General features: G+C 40.2%; 1 long non-coding RNA gene across 1 annotated transcript; it reads left to right on the top strand.

The window, feature by feature from the left end:
* The first annotated feature begins 1,627 nt into the window (after positions 1-1,627).
* Positions 1,628-23,270, top strand: LOC128115195 (uncharacterized). The gene is made up of 3 exons (XR_008220038.1): positions 1,628-1,732; positions 20,166-20,528; positions 23,046-23,270. It is a non-coding gene; the product is annotated as an uncharacterized LOC128115195 (long non-coding RNA).
* Positions 23,271-25,963: the final 2,693 nt, after the last annotated feature.

The following is a 25,963-nucleotide window of genomic DNA, read 5'->3' as shown; positions in this document are numbered from 1 at the left end:
GCCAACACTCTGATTTGGGACTGTTGGATATTACAGATTGCAGTGCTAATAGAGGATAATCAGTTTTACTGATTTAGATGCTAATTACAGGAACATCTGAACTAGTGTTTGACCATAAACTAAGTGTCCTAACCAAAGTGTTTACTAATTTACTAATATAATATTTGAAAGTTGAACTATGAATAGTTTTATCTGTAAATATTTATCATAAATTAACAAAGATATCACACCTAAGCTGTGTTTGGGCATGGTATGGGTTACATCAAAGTTCCCAAATTTAAACAGATAACCTTAAATGTTTTTTGACCAAGGAAAATTCTGAAGAGTCATGTAGGGCCAAGGAGTTCAAGACGGAAAGGAACTCAGCATTCACAGAACTAAGAGAAAGAACTTAGGAGAACTAAGGCTTAGTAGTCCTAAATGTAATCAAAGTTGTGTGGGTTGTGTGTGTGTGTGTGTGCGCGCGTGTGCGCATGTGCATGTGCGTGTGTGTACATCTGTGTGCATCTGTGTGCATGTGCATGTCTATGTGAAAGTATATGTGTGTGCATGTGTGTATGTATGTATGTGTGTGAGTATATGTGCTTGTGTGAGTATATGTGTATTTTAACAATATACAGGGCTTATTAACAGAAGACCCTGGTTACTCTTTAAGAAATGGGAAGAAAGCTCCTATTTACAGAGCAAATTTCTTTCTGATGGCTCACTTGATTGATAGGTATCATGACTTCTTACTTATGTGTACAGAGACAGGGTAGAAATACCAAATCAAGACCCTGTCTTTTTTCATGATAAGCTTCTCTGTGAATGCTAGTTACCAGAGACCCTTGATACAATCCAGGTGATAAAACAACATCACAGCAATGTAGGCATGGGTTTGGAGTATAATCTCAGCCTCCCTATGATGTCATAGGATATACAAATTGTACTTTGAACAACACTAATACAATTCAATGTACATTATGCCCTATTTCTGCTCAAATTTCAACTCTAATAGTTCTTAAAATACTTTAGAATTTAAAAATATCATAATTTAATTTGAAGATATGTACCTTTAAAATTCTGAATTGTTAATGATCACTCTGCATCTTGCAATAGATGGATGGACTTTACAATTATTGTTGCTATCTGGAATGGATACATAGATAGCCATGGCCTATGTATTTGTTCATAACTCTTTAGGTTTTAATATTAGTGTAATATTTACTTCCTGGTTAGTGACATGTTCATTGAATTTAGTTAATATTTAGGATGTGTTCCCAGTACTTATTATCTGACTTGACATTGAAGTAAAATGTACAATGTTTACAGAACTTCACAGAAAAATGGATTTCTTTTCATTACTCCTCATTTTCTTGTAAACCATCAATCAAGTGTTTTGTAACAGCGAATTTGCAGCTTTAATGTGCATAAGAATCTCCACAAAATCTTCTCAAAACACAGATTATTATTCACTAAGTCAGAGGTGAAGCCTAAAGTATCACATTTCCTACAAGCCTCCAAGAAGTACCCATGTTGTCAGTCCGTGTCCTACGACTTGAATATTATAGCTGTCTGAAAAAGATACTGGAAGTGTGCTGTAGATATCGTTCTGTATAAATAAAACACCGATTGGCCAGTGGCCAGGCAGGAAGTAGGCGGGACAAGGAGAGAGGAGAATTCCGGGAAGTGGAAGGCTGAGGTGGGAGACACTGCCAGCCGCCGCCATGACAAACAGCATGTACAGATGCCGGTAAGCCACGAGCCACGTGGTAAGGTATAGATTTATAGAAATGGATTAATTCAAGATATAAGAACAGTTAGCAAGAAGCCTGGTACGGCCATACAGTTTGTAACCAATATAAGTCTCTGTGTTTACTTGGTTGTGTCTGAGCAGCTGTGGGACTGGCGGGTGAGAGAGATTTGTCCTGACTGTGGGCCAGGAAGGAAAACTCTAGTTACAGAAGTGGGGCTGTTTAAATGTTTCTTCTGCCAGCCTGGGATATTTTTGCAATACTTTGGGTAAAGTGATACATAAAATTGATACAGAAATCAATCACATATTTTCAGATAATACATCTTAAAGAAATTTTTTGTGTAGCGTGTACACTCACAACACTGCATCCTCACCTACAATAGTCTTGAGTTAGGCAGTGTTGACTGGGGGCTCTGTGATTCGATAGCCATGATACATGTTCTGAAGTAAGCTGCACTGAAGTCGCATGAAGCAGCCCAGGTAAGTTTTGCCCGAAGCACCTTGGACCCATTACATATTAAATTTTGAATTTATTTTTGGTCATGGCGTGTTTAGGAACCTTTTACTGTTGACTATTTTGTGACCTGCAGGTTCAGTTACAAGAACCCGATGTAGGACTGTGAACTACAGTGTAGGAAGCTGTGCCTAACAAGAGAATGTACAATATTAAGTACTTGAAGGATTATATGTTACATGATACTCCACATTCAGTTAATGCCTCAAGCACTTATCATAATAGACAAACATGATGTGTTTATATTAAATAGAACATATTTTAATGTTCTAGGCATGCACAAGGGAGCAATGTGAGGGAGTGGAAGTTATTAAACTAAATCTAAAACAATTCTTTGAAGTCTAGAGAGTTCTTTATTAAAACATTTAATTTATACATTTGCTTTTGTTATTGATATACAAAATGTTGGGTCTTTAAAAATAAACATTTTTAACATATGAAAGGGGAAGCATAATTCTGTAAAGAAGGTTAAGTTTGGATGTATCAGGTATCATTTTTTTTTTTTTTTTTTTTGGTTTTTCGAGACAGGGTTTCTCTGTGTAGCTTTGCGCCTTTCCTGGGACTCACTTGGTAGCCCAGGCTGGCCTCGAACTCACAGAGATCCGCCTGGCTCTGCCTCCCAAGTGCTGGGATTAAAGGCGTGCGCCACCACCGCCCGGCATCAGGTATCATTTTTGTCAGCTGATGGAGAGGGCCTTCCACTCTGGCTCTCACAGCCTTTAGCTATCATTAATGAACTGACCTCTCAGGTGAGTAAATATTCATTTGACTCACTGTAGTAGGTTTCTGATTTATGTTGATTTGACCACTTATTGGTGCAAAACACATATGACAGGAACCAGACTTCTGGCAATGTATTTTAATAATTCTTTGAGAATGTAATGCAGTAATAATTGGAATATATTTATCTCCCTGAACCCCTCCAAGATTCATCCCCATCCCCTCCCAACATCATATTCTCTTCTTTTCTTTTCATAATCCAGAGAGTCCAGTTTGTGACAGCTGTATATTTCTGGGTGTGGGCCCTTGACTGAAGAATGACCCACCAGGGACCACACTTTAAAGAAAACGGACTCTCCTTCCCCTCCCTATCAGCCATCAACTTCCTATAGCCCCTTAGCTAGGAGTGGGGTGTAATGAGTCCACCCCCACTCTATTCTGGAGTGCTAACTGATGTGATCGTGTGTGGACTCTTTTGTAGGCAGCCACAGCTCTTGTGAGTTCCCGAGCTCCTGAGTACAGCAGTCCTGTCTGGCACAGGGGATCCCATTTCCTCCCCATCCTCCCTGACCTCAGACTGGAAACTAGACATTTAATGTTAGATTTTGATATTTTTTTTCTCGGCTAGCAATCTTGGTATGACCCATGTGTGAGACTCTGTCAGGACACTGGGCAGTGAGAGTGGGGTACACCTCCAGAATGCCACCCTACCGTGAGGATGAACAAATGACGTTCTACAATAAACTGTGTGGCTGAACTATGGTGTTCAGTCGGTTAGGTGTATTAAAATTTGGATGTGTGGCATTTCTCCTTCAGCGTGTGTGTTGGGCTGTAATGGTGATGCACGCTAAGGCTCATTTGTGTTAAAAGCGGTTTCTTGTTTTTGTGTGTGAGCTGGGTGAGTTTGGGAATGACTAAACTCTGCCCACTTTGCAGTCCTACTTCCCATTTCTTCTTTTTCCCTTTTCTGTTCTCAGCATCTTCTCCTTTGTTCCGTCCCCTATCTACTTTAATATAGGAAGACACCATTTTATAGCTTACTAAAATGTTAGACAACTTAGATCAGGAGATACAAATTGTCGGGAACATCTTTTAAGAGAGAAAAAAAGAGACTCCTTTAATTTTTCGTCTCTTATTTTTCTAGGCTTTGTGGGTGGGTGTAAGGAAAATAATTCACATACTTCAGAGAACAGAGGAAAACTCACTTTAGCTATCAGGGTCAACTAATCTAGTCTTGTCTAAAATTTTCCATTTTTTCTCTTCCCCTCTATTTTGAGGGATTCCTTCAGCATTTTAGATTTGTTTACATGTAGTGCCCTCGCGACCACCGTTCACCATGTCCCAGCGAGGGGCTGAGGATACAAGACAGCGGGTCATTCTTCTCAGTAGAATGATGCATGCTGTTTATTGAAGGAGGGAGGAAACCTTAAATACAGGCTTACGGCACAGTGGGAGAACCCGGGAGGGCAGAAGTTCCCTACAGATGTTTTACTTACCTGCATCCTAGCTGTTTACACCAAATGCAGGATACACAAACAAGGAACCTCCTGTGAGCGTTCAGGAGGAAGGAAACTGGCAGGGAATCAGCATAGGGAGGACACCTGATCAAGGTCAGCAAGCAAGGCAACAGCTACCAAAGGAAGCGGGGTGGGCAACATTTACAGAAAACTACACTAACTCACCGCACCCCAGCTCTACCCTGGGACAGAAGTGCTTAAATTCTCTAACTCTCTTTATTTGGTAGTCTGTCTCCCTGTGTCTCTTCTATCTATGCAAACTCAGTTCCAAACAAAAGAAACTAACTCTTCAACGCTTAAATAAATTAAATACGCAAGAAGAAGTGTGTAATGAGGAGATTGTAAGGTTACAAAGAATCAAAATAAAATCTGATTGTGGAGGGTCGATGGATGAATGTCAAGAGCTCCAGAGTATAGTTTGTGAAATTCCGCCTGAAGTCTCAAAGCCAAGTACACGTGCTCCACAGAAGGGTCCAAATTAAATGTGGGGATTGTAAACAATAGGGCTGGGCTTGTCTTTGGATAGAGAGGTCTCAGGGGAAAGAAGGACCAGGGTTGGAAGTGCAGACAAAGAACAACCGTTGGCGAGTTGTCAAGCACTTTATGGCCTCTGATATGCTTGTCCTAGCTTGCTATATCTATTTATAGACAAGGTTTGTCTAGTAGAAGAGTGGTGAGCAGAGTTTAGTTAATTAAGACCTGATTAATTCCTTAGAGAAGTTATCTGCTACTTTAGAGCACTGGTTTCTTTACTCATTGGACATAGACCCTGAAAGTAAGTCCCTCTCTCACTTCTCTAAGCAGGGGTTGTAGGAATGGAGGCTTGATGTGATTCTGTGTAAGGGAGAAGTACAAGAATAGAGACTCCCACTGACTCAAAGAACTTCATAGTCCTTGAGTGTCTTGACTTAGACATGGCAGGAGTTAGCAGCAGGGGCTTCCCAGTTGCTCTACCCAGTACAGCATGCTATGATATTGGCACTTATACCTGTGAGCCATATGGACTTAGGCACAATGGTAAGCCACTAATGGGCTTCAACTGTCCAGGTCTCTCAAACTGAAAAAAAAAAAAGGTATCTTCCTCACAGGAGAACTCAGTGAACATACAAAGTTTAAAATGGATGTCCACTCATGTTTTTGGTGTCCTCAGAAGAACATGAGAACTGATGTTGTTCCGTCTCAAGTAGGGTGTGGGTTTATTCTTCCCACTGGGGCCAATGACAGCCTTTCTTCTTTTATGTATGAATTAATATCCCAGCATTGAGGTGCTCTGCCAACCAGGCAGATGTCTTAAATACTCTTTTGAAACCATCCCCTTGGTAGATGTAAAAGAGGGAACCTCTGGCAGCTGGCTCATGAAAAAATCACAGAAGACTTCTCTCTTAATGTTCTTGGTATCTGCCACTCCCATGGGATGCCTGTTAGCTGAGTGCTCTCTGTACCTTCAATTTCAAATGAAACTTCCTTGAGTCTTCTGATGTGGTCGCCCAAGACAACTTCCTGGGACTCAGGATCACTTATTGCCTTTTTGTTTTGTTTTACTTTCAGTCACAGATTTCACGTGCGTTTTGCATCTTGTAACTGGTGATTATCTTTATGATAATGATGTGACAGAAGAAGCCCATGACTTACATGACCTCAGCACACCAGACAGCATTGCCACGTAGGCCAGTCTGCTCCTTAAAATATAAAGAGAATGGCAAGTATTGAGAGCATATTTTAAAATGCATTAGAGAATTCTTTAATTGATTTCTCATTTATGAAAGATTCTATTCCTGAGTGCATATTATCTGGAATGTGTATCTAAGGTTTTTCTGGGAAATTGTGAGGTCAAGCTGCCATTTCTAACCTATGTCATGTTTTCTTCTTTGCTAAATTGATACCAAATGTGTAGTTTTTTTCCTGAGCCCCTTTAAGGTCTGGAAAACCCCAGCATATACAGACTTCAGTACAGAACTATTTTAGCTTTTTCTATGTGATGCTAGGAATTAAACACAGACACTTAAGAATGCTCAGCAAGTGTTTTATTGTTGAGTTATATTCCTGGATCTTGCTATTTCAAGAGAGAATATTATCATCTCTGTAGCTCAGACTAGCCTGAAACTTCAAATTTTCCCATCTGAGCCCCTAGAGTGCAGAGATTACAAACCTACTGCTATGCTATCTTTTAAATTCTTAATCGTCCTCCATCATTAGCTTTTTTGTAGGAAAGTGGTCCGGTCTTAAACAGTCTATATATTATTTCAGTTTAGCTATTGGTACTAATTGCTTAGCTAGCCTGAGTTAAGCCTGTGTGAGTGTATGTGCACGAGTGAGTGCAACTTCTTCAAGTGTGTGTGTGTGTGTGTGTGTGTGTGTGTGTGTGTGTGTGTGTGTATGTATGAGAGAGAGAGAGAGAGAGCAGACAGAGACAGAGGCAGAGAGACACACAGGGAGATCAGAGAGCCTCATTGTTGAAGGCTTTTATAAATATGAGGCCTATTGCTATGCTATTCCTTATGAAATCATATAGTGGCTAGAAAAGTTATTGCATTCAGAGATTACAGAATTTCTCTTAGGAATATAATACTCATTTTTCAGAATATTGTTCTGAATGTATTAATTTCTATTGACAAGTATCTTTTTTCTCAAGAATAGAACAGCTTGCCCAGCCTTGCTTCTGTAGCCTATGTTTTATCTATCAAAAGCTAGTGAAGCAGTCTTCAATGCCGCAGAAGACACAGCAACTCCAAAGGCATGCCTCTGTCCTTACAGCATTGCGTCTTCAGGATCCAGCAGTCCTCTTTGCTTTGTGTTTCTTCCTTCTGTTCTGATTGCCCATAACTACCATTTAAAGATCTACTGAATGAATGTCTTCACTCCAAGTCTGCCAACAGTCTTTGTGGGCATGATACTCAGTCTCTTAGAAAAAAAAAGATTTAACTGATTGGTTGTTGTTTTTTTTCTTATTAATAGGAAAAAACTCTGCTAAGCAAAACTGTCCCTTTATGTTAAGTCCTTGCGTGTTGCTCAGCATGCAAGTAGATAGCTCTGCATGTGCTGGACACCACTGACAGTCCGACTCGATGTGAGAAAGGTGGAGGTATCCCTTGGTTCAAAGCAGAATTATGGTTACATGAGAAGCATACACAAAGAACTTTGAGTATGACAGGTCCTCTGAAGCCTCCCACAGGGTCCATGGGAGAGATGGGTATCTGACCTGCCCCACTGGACACAGATTTCCATGCTCAAAGGCTTCTGAGTTTTCTATTTGCTGAGTTTTAAGTCCATTTCAGTGAAATAACACTAGAAATCATCCTCACAACCAACTCAAATAGTTAAAAAAATTCCTCTAAGACTTTCTTGAGCTATATGTATTTACAAAAATTTTCTTCTTCCTCAAAACCATTGTATTAAAATGTCTCCATTCTTCCCAGCATTTTAAGATTCACCATTATTAATAATGTATAAGGAACCGAAACTGGAATCCCATTTTATTGTTGACACCTCTGCTGGTGTTTGACAGTGTGTTTGGGCTGATGATGCCCTGAAACAAAGCATTGTCAAAGAAACGACCGGGACTTCAGAATTCAACAAAATAGAAAAGCTTCCAGTAAAGCAAAGGGTCAAATGGTGTTGACTTTCAACAGAATAGGAACAGTTTCAACAGTCACTTATAGCAGTGAGGAGAGCACCCAAAAGAAGACAGACAGTCTATTTGAAGAAATACCCATGCCCTCCACCCAGTACAGGAAATCATCTTCTATACCAGAGTAACTGTGAAAGGCGATATCCTTTCAGGGTTCTGGCAGGCCCGCATAGCCATTGTTGGATTATGATCAGGCCTCCCTCACTGTAAAAGAAAGTCTGCACAGCACATAAGGGGTCACGTGAGAGGTGCATTTGGAAGAATCTCTACCTTTAGGTAAGAAAGTTTACAGGCACTGAAAGAAAAAAGCTACAGTTAATCGAGGCTACAAGAGTCTCTAACAGAAAAGTGCTCATAAATTAACAACAACAACAAAAAGACTTTTGATAGCAATTAAAAGTAGCAAGCATCTTCCTGAAGAGATACATGGTCATGTTCAAAGTAGAAGAAAGCACCACCCTTGCCTTCTATACATAGTTACTTATCCTTGTCAGTCCTCCGAGCCTTCCCAAACTTCATTTCACATCTCTTCTTTATAAGAAGAAATAATGGAATAGAGTTTGAGGAAGACTAATTCTTATAACTTTTGACTTATGTAACATCTCAAAACCTATGATACTTGAAAGATATCGGAAACTCACAGCCAGGTATGTTCAAGGACATTTTAAGATATTTATGTATTTTATTTTATGTGTGTATTTGTTTCTGCATCACATGTGTGCAGAAGAAGGTATTGGATCACTTGGAACTGGAGTTACAGGCAGTCGTGAGCCATCACATGGGTGCTGAGAACTAAACCCTAGTCCTCTTCCAAAGCAGCAGGTGTTCTTTATGGCTGAACTGTCCTTCCAGCTCCCACAAGGGCCTTGGTTTTAAGGTGTACTAAAAGCCAGCTTGGCAATCTGACACATATCCATAGCACAACAAGCAAATCACTAAGCATATATTTTTTCAGGTTAAAACATTCAAGTTCAGAATCACATAAAAACTTTATTCCAACCTGTATAATTTTTTTCTAATGACCCCAGAGACTGCCCTAATACATGCTCATTTTTATACAAGTTGATAGTACACATTTCCTTGTAGATATAAAGTAAGAAAATGTCAAGCTCACTCCTGGTGTTTTAACCTTCTAATTCCCCTTCAGAATCAGGTGGATGAATTGTGATTCCCCTTCTCCGAGGAGTTTATAGCTTTAATCTGATATGGCAGGCTGTTGTTGCAATAGCAGCAACCATTTATTTCAATCTGATTGTCTCCCATATAGAACCACTGCATATACTGATTTAATAACTGGTTGGACACCATCAGCTCTGCATAAAACTATTTATAATAATTCATCTCAGACTCATAATAGTCAACAGAAACATCTTCAGAACTGTCAGCATTGTGCTCATACATTTAGCCAACTCAATGACAAGAATAGTTGTGTTATTTATAGACAAATATCATGTGCATGCTTGAATAAATTGATCCCCAAATTGTCTGCATAATATACACCTTTTAGAAAAACACATCAAAAATGCAATTCTGATAATTTTGCAATGGAAGTAAAGGAAAGCTTAACAGAATATCTTTCCTGAAGATTTTTCCAGGGCCCTGGATGGAGCTTGTATGACAGAATACATCAGCATAAGAGCATGTGATGTCCCGGATTCTCTAGTGAAATTACATTGCATGTGTCTAATTTTTAGGTTTTCTTAATTTATAAAGTTATATGAACAGTTATGGTGACCATTATCTTAATAGACATTTCCATGATAAGTGGATAGGTGTTGAATTTCACAAAGGAAGTGTTAAGGGAGATGGTCCAACATGCAAAGTTTCATGGGAAGCAGATGATCACCAATATATGAATAACTGTGTTCTTTTAGTGAGCACATGCTGTTCTGCTGTTTTCATATACCTGTGAGTAAATATGTACACGGTACATAGACACATATACATATACTTATTCATATATATGGAGCGAAATTTGCATAATTATAATGAAAGTCATTTCCAGACAACTCAATTTCTTTTTGTCATTTCTTGGAGCATATAAAGGTAATATTTACATTACTCTAAAGTCAATTAATGTAGTTAGGTGTAGTAATTATATGTGATTGATCAATCTATCTGTCTACCTGTCTCTCTCTCTCTCTATCTATCTATCTATCTATCAAAATGTGTATTATTAAAATATTTTATTGCTAAAAGAACACTAGTGAATACGTAAGCCTTCAGAGAGGTGCAATGTTTTTTCTGGTGAAGGTTTCATCTTTATGATGACTATTGACTTGGGTGGTGGCTGCAGAAGGTTTGGGTGACTGGGGCAATTTGTAAAATAAGGGCAACAAAGTTTGCTGCATTGATGGACACTTTGCAAAAGATTCCTCTATCCCATGTAATCCTGTCTGGCAGTATCTCTCCCCCAGTAGAACTATCTTCTAAATTGGAGACAACCTTCTCTTCTGCCCTATTTTAGCAACTGGGTCCATACAGTGGTCTAAGTCCTCTGTGGTCCTTTTATCCGTGTGGCTGGCATCTTCTCCAGTATTCCATCTCAAGAAACCACTCCTTGCCCATCCATGGGAAACAGCTCCTCACCCACTAACATCATATTGTAAGATTAGAACACTCCAGACAGAGCTACAAGCTCTGCTTCTATCATTCTCTTTAACTGCCACACCCCTTCATCGAAGTCCTAACCCCCTCAGAATCATACATGAGCATTGGACTTTATTTGTTCAAAACTTCTGTTACTGTTCATATAGTGCTATGCACTATAAACCTTTTAAATGGCATCTAGAATGCTGAATCCCTTTTGATTTGTTTTGCCCCACGCCATCAGAGGAATTACTGTCTGTAAACTTATGAAAGGTATTTCCTAAGCAGTAAAATGAGAGAGTTATTTCTTGGTACGTGGATGCTGGTTATATGTTGTGTAATCAGGTATAAAAGCCACATTAACCCTGATGCATGTTATCAGAGATTTTGGGATGAGCCATACTATTTCAAAAGGACTTGTGTTTTTCTGAAGAATATATTTGAATAGTTAGTTTAAAATATTAAACAAATCTTGTTCTATGTACAGTCATGTACATATAGTCATCCAAGTTTTGTGATTCTATTTACAGAACACAGACTGAGTACACTGTATACAATTCTCTAAAGCATTATTATTTGCAGATGGTCAATGGGTATTGGCTTCAGCCTAAAGCCATCAGCTGCTTGTCCTGTAAAGCCTTGGAACCAGGCTTTGGCTTCTCTCCAATTGTGAAGGTCAAAGAGGACCTCTGCTTCTAGTATAAAAGTCTTTCCCTTATAGTGAAAATCTGTTGGTGAGCACGGTCACTGTCATCAGCTATTGTAGCTAGATGAAAACATCTTGCTGTGGCTTCTACATCATCACTTGCTGATTCTCTCTGTATGTCTATATTATGGAGACCGATTCTTCACTTAAGACTCTTGATCTAACATCTGCCAACTTTAAAGTGCTCTGTAGCATCTCCCTTCTCTCAACCTTTACAGAATTAGGTTTTAGTTTAAGGGAATATTATGCCTAGTCACTAAAACTTTCTCTATTATATAAATAAGTTTATATTTTAGCAAAGTATTTTGTATGCTCACTGAATAACACGTTTAACTGTCTTTAAGACCCTTCTTGTTGTATTCACAATTTAACTGCTTGTCATACAAAAAGGTCTAGTTTTCAGCTCTTCTATACTTTTGATCTGTCTCCTTGCCAAGCTTGATGACATTTAGTTTATGATTGTCAGTGAGAGATGTGTAACCCTTCTTTCCACTTCGAGTTAAAGCCATTATATGGTATTATTTGACAAAATTCAATATTGTTGTGTCTCTGGGAACAAGGGAGCCCAAATATATATATGGTTGTAGAATATTATTTTAAGGTGTGTTACTTTTGTTTATGTTGCATTTGTTTAACTCTGTGAAGCTGTGCTACTTTGCCTGTCTAAAACACCTGCTGGTGTAATAAAGAACTGAACGGCCAATAGCAAGGCAGGAGAAAGGATAAGTGGGGCTGGCAGGAAGAAATAATTAATAGAAAGAGAAATCTGGGAGAGAGAGATCTAGGAGTGAAAGAAAGAGTGAGAGAAGGAGGACACAAGGGACCAGCCATCTAGCCACCCAGCCAGCCATGGAGTAAGAGTGACAGAAGTAAGAGAGGGGGAGAAGCCCAGAGGCAAAAGACTGAGGGTTAAATTAAAGTTAAAAGAAGCTGGCAAGAAACAAGGCAAGCTAAGGCCAAGCATTTGTGATTAAGAATAAGCCTCCATGTGTGATTTATTTGGGAGCTGAGTGGTGGGCCCTCCAAAATAGCAAAAACAAACAACAAGAGAGAGATGGGAGAATGACTCTGTCATTGAAGCAATCAGAATAGGAAACAGGTGCACTTGTGGATTGAATTTGATTTTTTTATGGACACAATTTGTGATGCCCCAAACAATTATTATATAATAATATCAAAGATCATTCATCATCACATGTCATTTCTCCTTCTTAATTTTTCTTCCTTCCATTCTCTATTTTTAAATAGTAGTAGAAGGGAATGAATCCAAGAACTCACACGTGCTGAGGCAAAGCACTCGATTCTCTAAGGTACAAGATCAGCCGTAGGCCAATAGCAATGGATTACTATATAGTATTAGAATAAAGTTAGAAATACTTTAAGAATTACCAAAATGTGACACAGAGATTTGAAATATACATGTGCTGTTGGAACGCAGAGCTGATAGGCTTGCTTGGTATACAAAGCATCCCCAGAAATTTCCCCTTTAGAAAAATATCTATAATTTCTCTCTTCATTTGGTTATGGGTATTTTTTTCTTTTTTTATGATTTGACAGCTTAATACATTTATATAACTGATTTTGGTAATTTTCATCTCCTGTTCCCCTCTCTCATCCCCTCCCTCTCCCACCGGCGCTCCTCTCAATGAGTCCCCTTCCTACCTTCTTTTCCTGTGTGGTCCATTGAGTTTAATTAGTTATTTGCATGAGAGCTGGTGGGAAGTTATTCAGTAAAGCAAGGGGGAGATGGGAAAACAAAGACACAAAACAGAAACTGTTAATTTATGAAAGTGATATCTCCTAAATTCAACAAAGGAAAGCAGAGTAAAACGACATGCATGTATATCATGTATCTCTACTCTCCAATGTCAGGATGCATTTGACTTGGTAGATAGTATTACCTGACAAGGGTGTCTACAGAGATGGCATAGAGACACGTTCAGAGAAAAGAGAAGGAACAAAGGTGACTAGACACTGTCTAACAAGTTGCACTTAGAAGCACTAATTCCTTCTTAGGAGATGGGATTAGTGTGTAGGTAAAGATGTAAATCACCCTTAAAGACCCCACTGCCTAACACTGCTACACTGATAATCAATTTTTAAAAATTAATAATTTCTTTATTAAAAATTTTTAGTTATTCTTCTTTCATATAATACATTCCAGCTTCCCTTCTCTCCACTCCTCCTTGTAACCCCCCAACTCCTCCCCTGGATCCACTTCTCTTACCTATCTCCTCCCAGGAAAGAACAGGCCTCCCAGGAACATCAATTGAACATGGCACAAGATAAAATAAGACCAGGTACAAACTTTCACATGAAGGCTGGGTGAGGCAACCCAGTAGGAGAAAAAGGGTCCCAAGAGCAGGCAAAGGAGTCAAAGACATCCCTCCTCCCACTGTCAGGAATCCCCCCCAAACACCAAGCCAACAACCTTAACATACATGCCGAGGACCTAGTACAGACCTATGCAGGCTCTACAATTGCACTTCAATCTGTGCGCCCCCATGAGCCCTACTTAGCTGATTCTACCAGCCTTGTTCTCCCAATGTCTTTGACCCCTCTGGCTCCTACAATTTCTCCTTCCCTTTTTCCATGGGGTTCCCCAAAGCTCTGAGGGGCATAGTGGAGATCTCCAACCTGGGCTATCTGCCTAATGTTTGGCCATGAGCCTACAAATCTGCTCCCATCAGCTGCTGGCAGATGCCTCTCTGATGACAACTTGGCTACGCACTGATCTATGACTATAGCAGAACATCATTAGGAATTTATATATTTATTTGTATTTTACTAATCATGTTTGGTTCTATCCTAGGCCATCCAGTCTCCAGTTCCTGACCATTCAGGCGATGTTGGGCATGGGCTCCCTCTTGTGGTGTGGGCCTCATAATATACCAGTCAGTGGGTGGGCACTCCCACAAGATCTGAGCCACCATTACCCAAGCACATCTTGCAGTTGGGACAGATTGTAGGTCTAAGGTTTGTGGCTGGGTTGGTGTACCAATCCCTCCACTGGAAGCCTTGTCTGGTTACAGAAGATGGACAGTTCAAGTTCTGTATCCTCCTTTAGTAGATGCCCTTGATAGGGTCACTCTTGCAGATTCCAGGCAGTCTCCACTGCATTAGGTTTCCACATTGTCCCCCCAAATGCCCTCCGATTCCAGTCATCTCTCCCTGAACTCTCTCCCCCTCTCCCTCCCTAAGTCTAATCCTTCCTATTTTCCATTCCCAGCTGCCTCTAGTCCACCTGCAAAACCTATTCTATTTCCCCTTCCCAGGGAGAACTATGTGTCCCCCTCACCACCACCACCAGCATCATTGTTGCTTAGTCTCTTTGGATTTGTGGATTGTAGTATGATTATCATTTACTTTACAACTAATATTCACATATAAGTGAATACTTACTATGTTTGTTCTAGGTCTGGGTTACCTCACTCAGGATGATTTTTTTTCTAGTTCCATCCATTTGCTTGCAAATTTCATGATGTTAATACTCTATTGTGCAAACTTACCACATTTTCTTTACCCAGTCTTCATTTGAAGGACATCTAGGTTGTTTCTAGTTTCTGTCTATTATGAATAAGCTGCTATGAACATAGTTGAGCAAGTGTCTGTGTGGTAGGTTGGAGTGTCTTTTGGGTACATGCTTAAGAGTGACATAGCTGGGTCTTGAGGTAGATCAATTCCCAATTTTCTGAGGAACCGCCATATATGTATGTGCATATATGTTCCTACATTCATAAAGATTACCTGCTTACTTTGTATAATGTTACTTGTATGTATGTTTTCAGGGTTGAATATTTGATATTGAATAAGCAGTTGGTATGCTCTTCCCTGAGGAAGACCATTTCTCCAGCTCTTCGCGGTCCTTAGATGCCTATAGTTCTTTGTGTAGGGGTGAAGCCTCGTGGTCTTCCTCACCCCACCCCTATTCACTTAAACATGTTTATTGTTCTCCTTGTTCAGCTCACATTTGTACAGTCATGTTGTCAATACTTTACGAGTGTAACTTCTGACATTAATCAGAGACACACTCACACACCCCCACACCCCCACACCTCCCCAATCCTGTGGCTTTTACGAGCCTTCTATTCCCTCTTCCACAGTATTCCCTGAGCTTTGAGTTCGGGAGTTGTCTTGTAGATGTATCCATTCTGACTGGGCTTCACAACTCTATATTTTGATTGGATGTAGTTTTCAGTATTTGCTTCTATCCATGGCAAAGAGAACTTTCCTTGATGAAAGGGTGAAGACTATACTTATCTGTATACGGGCAAATATTTATAATGCAGTTATATGTTATTCTGGTTTAGTAAAGTGATACTTATGGGTTCTCCTCCAAAATCCATGACTTTGCTAGCCCTGGGTAGCTGGTTAGGTTTCTGTTACCAGACATGATTTCCCTCTTGTTGAGCTGGTCTTAAGTCCAATTATAGAGCTATTGGTTACTGGTAAAGTGTATGTGCTGCTACTGCACCCTTGGGGGAGAACCAAATTTTAACATGAGTTTTGTGTAGCTGAAGTTATCCTGTTCCTGCCCGGCCTCCATGGCCCTATGGCTGCTTGGATCCAGGTAAACACATGGAGGCTTATATTAATTAAAACTGTTCAGCCATTAGCTAGGCTAACTATTGACTAGCTCTTACACTTAAATTAACCCATAATTCTTATTTATGTTTAGCCATGTGGCTTGGTACCTTTTCCCATTTCTGCCTTCACATCTTGCTTCCTCTGTGTCTGACTGGTGACTCCCAACTCAGCCTTCCTGTTCCCAGAATTCTCCTCTCTGCTTACCCCACCTATACTATACTTCTTGCCTGGCTACTGCCCAATCAGTGTTTTATTTATTAACCAATCAGAGCAACACATTCACAGCATACAGAGCGATATCCACAGCAGATTTGTGAGGATAAACCACACCCAAATAATAGCAAAGCATGAAATTTTATATATTTTGGACACATGAGGGTGTTGTGTGACTGTTCCCCAGGAGATGTGCACAAATGGCTATTCACCCTAGATAGGGAATCCACAGCGGATCAAAGAAAAGGTTTCATCCAGGTCAGACTTGGAGAGCCAATGAGCCATTTAGGTTACTTATAGCACAAAGGTGAGGGGTTAATCACAAGAGCGTGAGTGCCCAAAGCATCCCATCCTAGCAATACTAGGGGTAGTATCTCCCACCCCAATAAAGGGTACTCAGTCAACAGGCAGGCCCAAGTCCACGGGGCAAAGGAGCTGTAGAGAGCTGATAAGTGTTAACAGAGCTGCAGAAGCCAAAAGATAGCCCCATACCAGCTGAGTGAAACAACACATGGTCTGCTAAAGTCACATAGCAAATGTTAGGTCTCAAACCAGGGGGCAAATAAGTAACTGAGGTGTCCATTAACATATCAAAGCCACCAGGTTATCCCAGCATCCCTCAGTCTCTACTGGTCACAGAGCCCTGCTGGCTGGCATGGCATGCCATGCCCCTTCCTCTGAACACTACAGCCCAGAAATTTGGCTGGGCTTCCCTCCTCCCAGCTTTTCTGGCCTGCTTACAGCACAGCCATTTTGGCTCTGCCAATCTCTTGGTCCAGGCTGCCCCTCTTGGTCAGTGGCTCCTCTCCTCTCCCATCACTTCGCACATGGCCCAGCTCAGTCTGACCGTATTTACTCTGGACTCTCTCAGATGTCCCTACCTCTGGCTATGCTCTCCCTTTTATCTACAATAAACTTTCTACTCCACCGTGTCTAGGAGCAGTCATGGCCTTCCTTTTATATTTTTATATTTTTTCATCTATCTGGTGCCAAAACCTTGGAATTGGCATAAATGAGTTCCCTTCCAAAAAAACTTGGCCTCTCCAAACCAACCTGCTAATTTGACTCTCCTCGGGTATGGTGAGATCATTTGTTTCTGCTGGCTTCTGCCACCCACAAAATTGGATTCCAAATGCTAGAGTCTCATTCTTCAGCTGCTGCTTCCCTCTGCCTGTTTGGTTTCTACCCACTTGTCTCTCTTCTACTCCTTTTAAGTCTCTCCCTGGGCTCTGGCCTGCTTTGCCCTCCACCTGGGCACGTGTTTCTCTGGCTCCTGCAGCCCGCTCCGCCTCTGGCCTGCTACACCCTTGTGAATAACTCCCTTTTCTCTTGCTCTCTCCCCTCTCCACCTCTACTGGGTAAGTGTCCCCTGAGCTGCCTGCTTTGCTTACTGTTACTGCAGAAGCCACACCACTACGCCAGGAAGCTCCCCTCCCCCTCGGTGGGCTCCAGTCATAAAGACAAGGGATGCCTTTCCTTTGTGATTTGGAGCATTTTTCTCTCTGACAAGTTTCCCATTCATCTTGGGGATGCCCCAGGGGAAATTCTTGACACAACATCACTTTATCCACCTCAGCTCAGCTAGCCTGCCTGTAAGAACTGCAGTCCTGTTGACCGTCCCTCTCTGGTATCTCTCAGCTCCCACCTCTGGTCCCACAGCTTCTGTTCTCAGCTCCCTCCTAAAGATTCCTCTCTGGGCTCAGAGTTGCCTGCTCTCTCTCCCTTAGCCCCCCCCCCCCCCCCCCCCCCCCGTGGAGTTCCTGCTGCAGCTTCTCTAAGTCTGAGCCACTGTGTGCTCTTTTTCAGCTCCTTTGTGAAGCTTATAGAATTCCTTCCAGAGGGTTTCACAACCGCCCCCCCCCCCAAACTACAAACAGCTTGGCCTCAGTACAGATCAATGGCCATAACTAGCTCACTGGGTTTCCAAATTCTCACAAATTGTACCAACAGTCACTGCACCAATAGATGACCCCCAAATCCCTTATATCTAAACTTGCTCTGCTCCACACTTCCAAAAGTCTCTTATCTCCACTTTCAACCCTTAAAAATCTTTTATCTCTATGAGTTCTTTGCTCTCTGCTCTCAAAAAAAAATCTCTTAAGACTATACTGTAAACTTTATCTCAGGATTTCTAAATTCACTGGGCATGGTTAAAAAAAAATCTGTAAAATCTGTAACAAAATTTGGTTTAAAACTTATAACAAAAGGCTTATAATTTAAAAAAATCTAATCTTAATTTGCTACAACATATTACATATGTGATTCAACTCTTGTTTAGATATACTGCACACATAACTTGGAATCAACTTTTGTTTAAAAACGGATATTCTAAATAATAACCATGTGGTTGGGAGCCACCTTTCCTAAGGTTAAAGGGTACATGTGGATTCCCCATCTTAAGATGACTGCATGGTATAAAACAAATAACCAACACCTATATAACTTTTCAGTTCTACCGAGCACTCTCTGCCTTTCAGACTGAGGGAGTGAAAACAGGCCTCCGAAATATTTTGGATCGATAGGAATTTTTGTATGATGATAATTCTTGTTCGTTTGAGACAGGGTTTCTCTGTGTAGCTCTAGAGCCTGTCCTGAAACTCACTCTGTAGACCAGGCTGGCCTCAAACTCACAGAGATCTGCCTGCCTCTGCCTCCCAAGTGCTGGGATTAAAGGCATGTGCCATGTTCTACTGTGGAATAATGCTTTTGTACATTGGTTTAACAAAATGCTGATCAGCCAGTAGCCAGGCAGGAAGTATAGGTGGGATAAGCAGACAAGGAGAATTCTGGGAAGAGGAAGGCTGAGTCAGGAGATGCCAGGCTGCTGTCCAGGGAGCAGCATGTAATGGCACACAGGTAAAGCCATGGAACACATGGAGACATATAGATTAACAGAAATGGGTTGAGTTTAAGTGTAAAAGCTAGTCAGTAGGAAGCCTGAGCTAATAGTCGAGCAGTTTTAATTAATATAAGCCTCTGTGTGTTTACTTGGGTCTGAGCAGCTGCAGACCTAGTGGGACACAGGAAAACTTCAGCTACAGTGTTCACTCTGGACTCCCCTAGAAGTCCTTGCCTCCAGCTATGTGCTCCCTGATATCTACAATAAATTTTCTCCTCTGCCATACCTAGGGGCAGTCATATCCTTTTTTTATTTCATTTCATCATTCAGTAACTGGGAACAAACAGAAACTTTCTCAGTTTCCTATGTCTACCTCTGCACAGACAGAGACTGTGAACTTCTGGCTCAGCATTCTCTTTCCTGACCAGGATTGGCACCTCTTTTTTGATTGCTCATATTTTACAATGCATTTGCATACCTATATTCAGTCTATCAGGGTCAGGATGATGCCCTGACACCTCTTTATATTCGTACATTCTAGGGCTGCAGATCAGAGCAGCGGCAGAAGCGGAGTGGGGAGGAAGAGACAGAAAACTACCTTCTACACTCACGTAGACAGACTCATTGAAAGTTCTCATTAAAGGGTCTTTGTACTTGAGGCTTTTTGGGACAGACTTGAGAATTTGACCAGTGACTGCAAGCATGGGGACTTCTTCCTGCCTTAGCCTCTAAGATGCAGCACTCAGCTGGGCTGCAGCTAGATCTGGCATCCAAAACCCACAGCCTCCAGAGACTAAGATGCCAGCCTTTGAGATCTCCTGGAGACAGAGGCTTGTTGTTCCTACTGCACCCATCAGGTGCCTGCAGACTTGCTCTGAAAGACTGCTCATGCTTGCCACCCCAAAACCCTCTCAGAACATCTGGTCTATAACACCTGGAGCTGTACCTCTGAGAGCTGTTAGGGCTCCTGGCTAGCACCCTGCTGCTATTGAAGTCCAAACCTGATTTGTACAAATTGTCAACACTTCACAGGGCAATCTGTCTACAGTAGCTTTACCCTTAAACAGTTGTTAGTCCTAAAGTGACAATAAAGTAACCTCCTGTCTGTTCTCCACAGGGCTTACCCAGGAGTACAGTGGGAAAAGAACCACTGACTGCCTCATCATGGATGATGACTCACAAAAGCTGCATCCCTGCAGCTCCCTGCAGGACTTTCCTGCAGCTCAGCTGGTGCTGGGGAGTCCTCTTTCTCCAGCAGTTGCTCAACTGTGAATCTTGCAAGTTTTTGATGCTTCCTGAGGATTTCCTGTGTTGTTTACTTCCTCAGTCTCATGAGCCTTCTCCTAGGTACTCCCATGAACCTACTGCTGCCCAGGTACCCAACAGAAACTTTCACTATAATATATAAAAGCCATGTTTTCAACATACAAACTTTCATTATTTATTCACCCGATCGATCATCACTGCAGAGGATAACAGGGTAAGAATAAAATGTTTTTCACTGTAAGAGTTTGGGGAAAGGTTAATTTTTTTTCTTTAGAGTTTTAAGACCCAAGGTCACAAACACAAGGCAACACCAGAAACGTTCTGATAAATACATGCTTGTAATCAGCTTGTCTAACATTTTCACATTGTATTGTTTGGGTTACGATCTCATTTGCTAGTGTATTCAGGTCTATAACTGACCTAAACTGGCTTCAAGCTTGCAGTGAACCTCTTGTTTCAGCTTCCTGAGTACAGAGCCCCACAGTCTTAAGCCACCACACTCAGCATTCCAGTCAAATTTCTAACTTAATTATAATTATATGCTGAAAATGTTTCTAAAATATCAACTACAATAATTGCTGAATTAAAACTCAATGCCTAAGCAATGACCAAGACCCTGAAGGCCTGTGTTGCATTGGTAGCTTTGTAAAATATAATAACTACGTCTGAAAGAAAATGTTATTGGGTCAAATCAGCTGACATTCAAATCCATGTTAGGCCTCTTTGTCTAAACTTGGAAATGGCATATAACTTTTCTGATATTCCGTCCTCTCTTTTGCAAAACTTGGTTAACAATAAAATACCTTACACAATCCATCAAGTATAAGCAAGATCATATAGAGCTATAGAGCCCAAAACAGTGCATAAGTTTTTGGGGTTTTTTTGTATTTTTTTTGGTTTTTCGAGACAGGGTTTCTCTGTGTAGTTTTGGTGCCTGTCCTGGATCTCACTCTGTAGACCAGGCTGACTTCAAACTCTCTGCTTCCGGAGTGCTGGGATTAAAGGCATGAGTCACCACTGTCTGGCTTCAGTAAGTTTGGTAAGGGAAGGGAATTGAGCCAGATTATGAAGGGTATCAGCTTATTGCCCTAACTTCAGAAGGCTCTTTGGAAAAGAAAATTCTCTTAGGTTGGTGACTAAATTTTTCCTTCCTGTTAGTCCAGATGTGGTAGCTGAAGACACACATTACATTCTCGCTGGCAAAGTGCCTCTTCAAATTAAAGTCTGACTTGTTGCTTCATAGTTCGCTGCCATCTTTCAAAGGTAAAAGAATGTCATGTCAAGTTCCAGGAAGCTGAAGAAGGAGACAGACAATGGAATCGCCAACAAGATTGGCTCTGCAGTTGATTTAGACACAGCACAAAGCTTAGAGCGGTCCCAAATGTATTATACCTGCCCTTTTCTGAGCATGTGATATTAATATTTTTAAACAAAGCATTATAGGTTTTTATTATATATTGTTGAGTTGTTTAGCAAAGTTATGAATGGCTGCCTTGTGTTTTTGTGTCTTTATGACATTCAGAATACTTAGATATAGACATGAATATTGATATAAACACAGAGAGACACTTGCAATTTTGTTTTATAATCTCTTAAATAGGTATAACTGTAAGTATTATGCTATTATACATTGTAAAAATTGATTTACTCTGGCTTATATTGAATTGGTTCATGTTTACCATTTAAACATCTGTATTCAGTTCATAATCTAAATAATTTTATGAGTAGAGTCTGGAAAATAATATCATTCCCTATTCAGTCTCCAACTACACAGAAAGTATTAGTTTGTTTATGGAAGTATTAATATATCTTAGAGGTAAATATATTAAAATTAGGTATTTGGTGAGCATTACATGTGAAGGTTTTCTTTAGGCCAACCAGAATTGGTGTTATTACTCCCTCAATGCAGTCTAAACTATCCTCCATCTACAACTTAGTTATGATATATTGATGAGTTAAGAAAACTAAACATGTAGAAAAATGTATTCATACAAAGCAGTGTAGAAGAATAGAGGAATGAATGTATTGTAAGCCCCACGGGAGGCCACCCCTAAATAAAATCAGAAATTCGTATGAGTACAGAATCTTTGCACAGGGTTGTGGATCTATGTATTAATAAATTGGCACAGAATATTAAAGCAAAGGTTTAAATTCTAAAGAAAGAGACCTGAATGTAAAAGAATAGTTCACAACACAAATGTGTTCAAAATACAGTTATTGAATATTTATAAATTATTTTAAAATAGTCTAAATATCAAGTTGTAGTAAAATAGCCTATGGGATGTTACATAGCTATCTAAAGTATGTGTTTGTGTGTTTGCGGTATTTGGAATAGATAGAGCTCAGGGTTTTGTACATGTTCAGCAAGTACTCTACACACTCTACACTGAGCTGTCCTTGGCTTCAATAGGATGGATTTGATTTAAAGTTAAAAACTTACCAACTATTTTATAATGGAAAAAAGTAAATTCCCTGCTTCATTAACTATCTGCCATTATATTTTACATGTCCAGCTCATCATGCCCTTGGTATCAGCTAGGAAAACAAAAATATGCTAGATATTCTAAGTTCTAGGGCTGGGTGATGGCGTTTGGAATCATTTCTTGTCCTCTGTGTAATATCAATGCTGAATTGATCATAAGAGGAACTGAATATCAACAGAAAGAAGATTCTTTCCCCACCCTCTACTTAACTAATCTTTTCCATTTTACACTTTCCTGGCAAAACCTAGGACTCTTCTGGAAATTAAGAAACTGTGTAGTCCCAGCCAGAGAGTCCTGAAAAAGGATAAGGAAGGGTGGATTTGGAAATAGAAGATGACACCTTCACAGAAACTGCAGGCTTATTCTGATTAAGTATAACGACGCACATGAGAATGACGCACATGAGGAGGAGCTCAAAGCCACAGGTCTTAGAGGAACAGTATTGAGACACAGCAGCTTTTACTAATGATTTTTGTTAATTTAATTACCAAAGGTAAAATGCTTCTTAATGAGATGAATTGGATATAAATAAATGATGTTAAACTTTTAACATGTATCATTTGTTTTTATTAAAGCGATTCAGCCATCACCATTCTACTCCAACAGGTATTTTATTATAGAAACTAATTTAAATGCACATGATAAACGAATTGTGTTGAAAATTCCATTTTTCTTCAATTCTAACCTCTTGATCTTAATTAGCTTCTCCACTTCTGTTACCATAGAAACCAGCAAGACAATCAATAAGATGCAATGGTAGCAAGGTACAAGCAGAAGCATTCTCCAAGTTCAGCAACAACATTTATTTTAAATCATGGGACAAATTAGTATTTGCAATTAGATTAGAGGTAATATGGTTCAAGATTCAAAATGGGAAATGCAGTCAAATGGTAAACAAAGATGATAAACTTTCCCAGGGTGCTCCTGTTTTCTGCAGTCTACTGCAAAAAAGAGTAATGTCTAGAAAATTGAAGATCATAATTTCACATGGCAATTCTTTTTTTAAATAAATGCATCATGTTCTATTCTTTCACCCCACAAGCATTTTCCCACAGCCAAGTAAAAGTACATTAACAAGTCTATAAAGACGATGATATAAATGCCCCATCCTTTGAATGAAAGACCTGCCTCATTCTGACCGCTTCTTTCCCTATAGACTGAAGCCTGGTGTCTATACACAGTTCCTCATTCAAGACACAAGTCAAGGCAAACTTCTCCTGAGGGTTGCCCTTGACTGATGAACCTGACAAACACCAACTGTGTTTCATTCCATTAGTGACAGACTGAATCCGATGCAGTGCACATGAATTGACAGTACTATGCCTGCATTCCAGTCTGAGTGCCCTGAAAATGTTCAATTTCCGATGCTCTGCATCTGAGTGTGGTGGCATCGCTATGCCACCCTCACTTCTGATACTTGCTATAAGAAGCATATAGCAGCCGGGCGGTGGTGGCGCACGCCTTTAATCCCAGCACTCGGGAGGCAGAGCCAGGCGGATCTCTGTGAGTTCGAGGCCAGCCTGGGCTACCAAGTGAGTTCCAGGAGAGGCGCAAAGCTACACAGAGAAACCCTGTCTCGAAAAACCAAAAAAAAAAAAAAAAAAGAAGCATATAGCAAACAGTGGTTGGCAAAAAAGAAAAGCAAGCACTGTTTATGTACGTTTTGCTTAGAAATAGAGGAGAGTGGGTTCAAGGTTATGCCTACAATTTCACTTCAGCATCTCATGCACTTCAGTGTGATTTTGTTAATGCAGAGCAGTTAAGAGCTTCTGGCTCGGGGCTGGAGAGATGGCTGGGGCTGGAGAGATGGCTCAAGAGGTTAAGAGCACTGGCTGTTCTTCCAGAGGTCCTGAGTTCAATCCCCAGCAACCACATGGTGGCTCACAACCATCTGTAATGAGATCTGGCTCCCTCTTCTGGCCTGAAGGGATATATGCAAGCAGAACACTGTATACATAATAAATAAATAAATAAATAAATAAATAAATAAATAAATAAATAAATAAATAAAAAAACCCAATTAAAAAAAAAAAAAAAAGGGGTTGGGGATTTAGCTCAGTGGTAGAGCGCTTGCCTAGCAAGCGCAAGGCCCTGGGTTCGGTCCTCAGCTCTGGAAAAAAAAAAAAAAAAAAAAAAGCTTCTGGCTCGGTAACTGTTGACTATGAAAACTTTATTCCTCCTGGATATTTTGGAGAAAAATAATTGTGAGGATAACTGGTACAATGCATTCTTATCCTTCCCCTTTGAACTTTCCTGTCTGCTGTTGTACCCAAGACATAGATAAAGCTGAACAAAGTCTCTTCAGTTGTACCAAGAAAATCCTCAAGTACTGTGTCTCCAAATACATAACATGGATTTCTCATTTTCCTCTATGGTGAAGTTTAATTGACTTAATGTGTATGTGGTTATTTTAAGATATTTTCACATTATGAATACAAATTTTATGTTTAACATACAGGTAAAAGAGGGAAAAAGTTACAAAATAATTAGGTAAACCAACTGAGAAGTGTAGTGGGAAGTTTTTCTGTGTCCCACCTAGCCCACAGTCAGGGCAAATCTCTCACCCACAGTCCTGCAGCCTTTTATAAAATAATCACATAAAGGCTTAATATTAATTATAACTGCTTGGCCATTAGCTCAGGCTTATTACTGACTAGCTATTACATTTAAATTAACCCATATTTCTTATTTATGTTTAGCCATGTTGCTTGGTACCCTTTTCTGAGTTCTGCCTTCACATCTTGCTTCCTCTGTATCTATTGGTGACTCCTGACTCAGCCTTCCTGTTCCTAGAATTCTCCTTGTTTGTTCACCCCACCTATACTTCCTGCCTGGCTACTGGCCAATCAGTGTTTTATTAAACCAGTGTACAAGAGCATTATCCCACAGCAGAGAAGTCTAATAAAGTATGGTGAATACTAGGAATAAAGTTTGTGTTCAGGTTACCTTTTACAATATGATCTCTTTCTTATCATATGTAGATACAAATCTTTATCTAATGTAGATACAAATCCAGCATGCTAGGGAAGATTCTATACAAATTTGGTGTACAGTATAAGATCATATATTGCACTGTTATTTTTCTCATCAATTTTATAGAAACAGAAAAACTAGTACTCACTTCATTCTGAGCACTAATGAATTTTGACATGTGAGGTAGATATAA

This window comes from Peromyscus californicus, unplaced genomic scaffold, assembly GCF_007827085.1.
Source record: "Peromyscus californicus insignis strain IS unplaced genomic scaffold, ASM782708v3 Scaffold_1__1_contigs__length_55948999, whole genome shotgun sequence".
In the NCBI taxonomy this organism is placed as follows: domain Eukaryota; kingdom Metazoa; phylum Chordata; class Mammalia; order Rodentia; family Cricetidae; genus Peromyscus; species Peromyscus californicus.
This window is presented reverse-complemented; position numbering and strand designations above follow the sequence as displayed.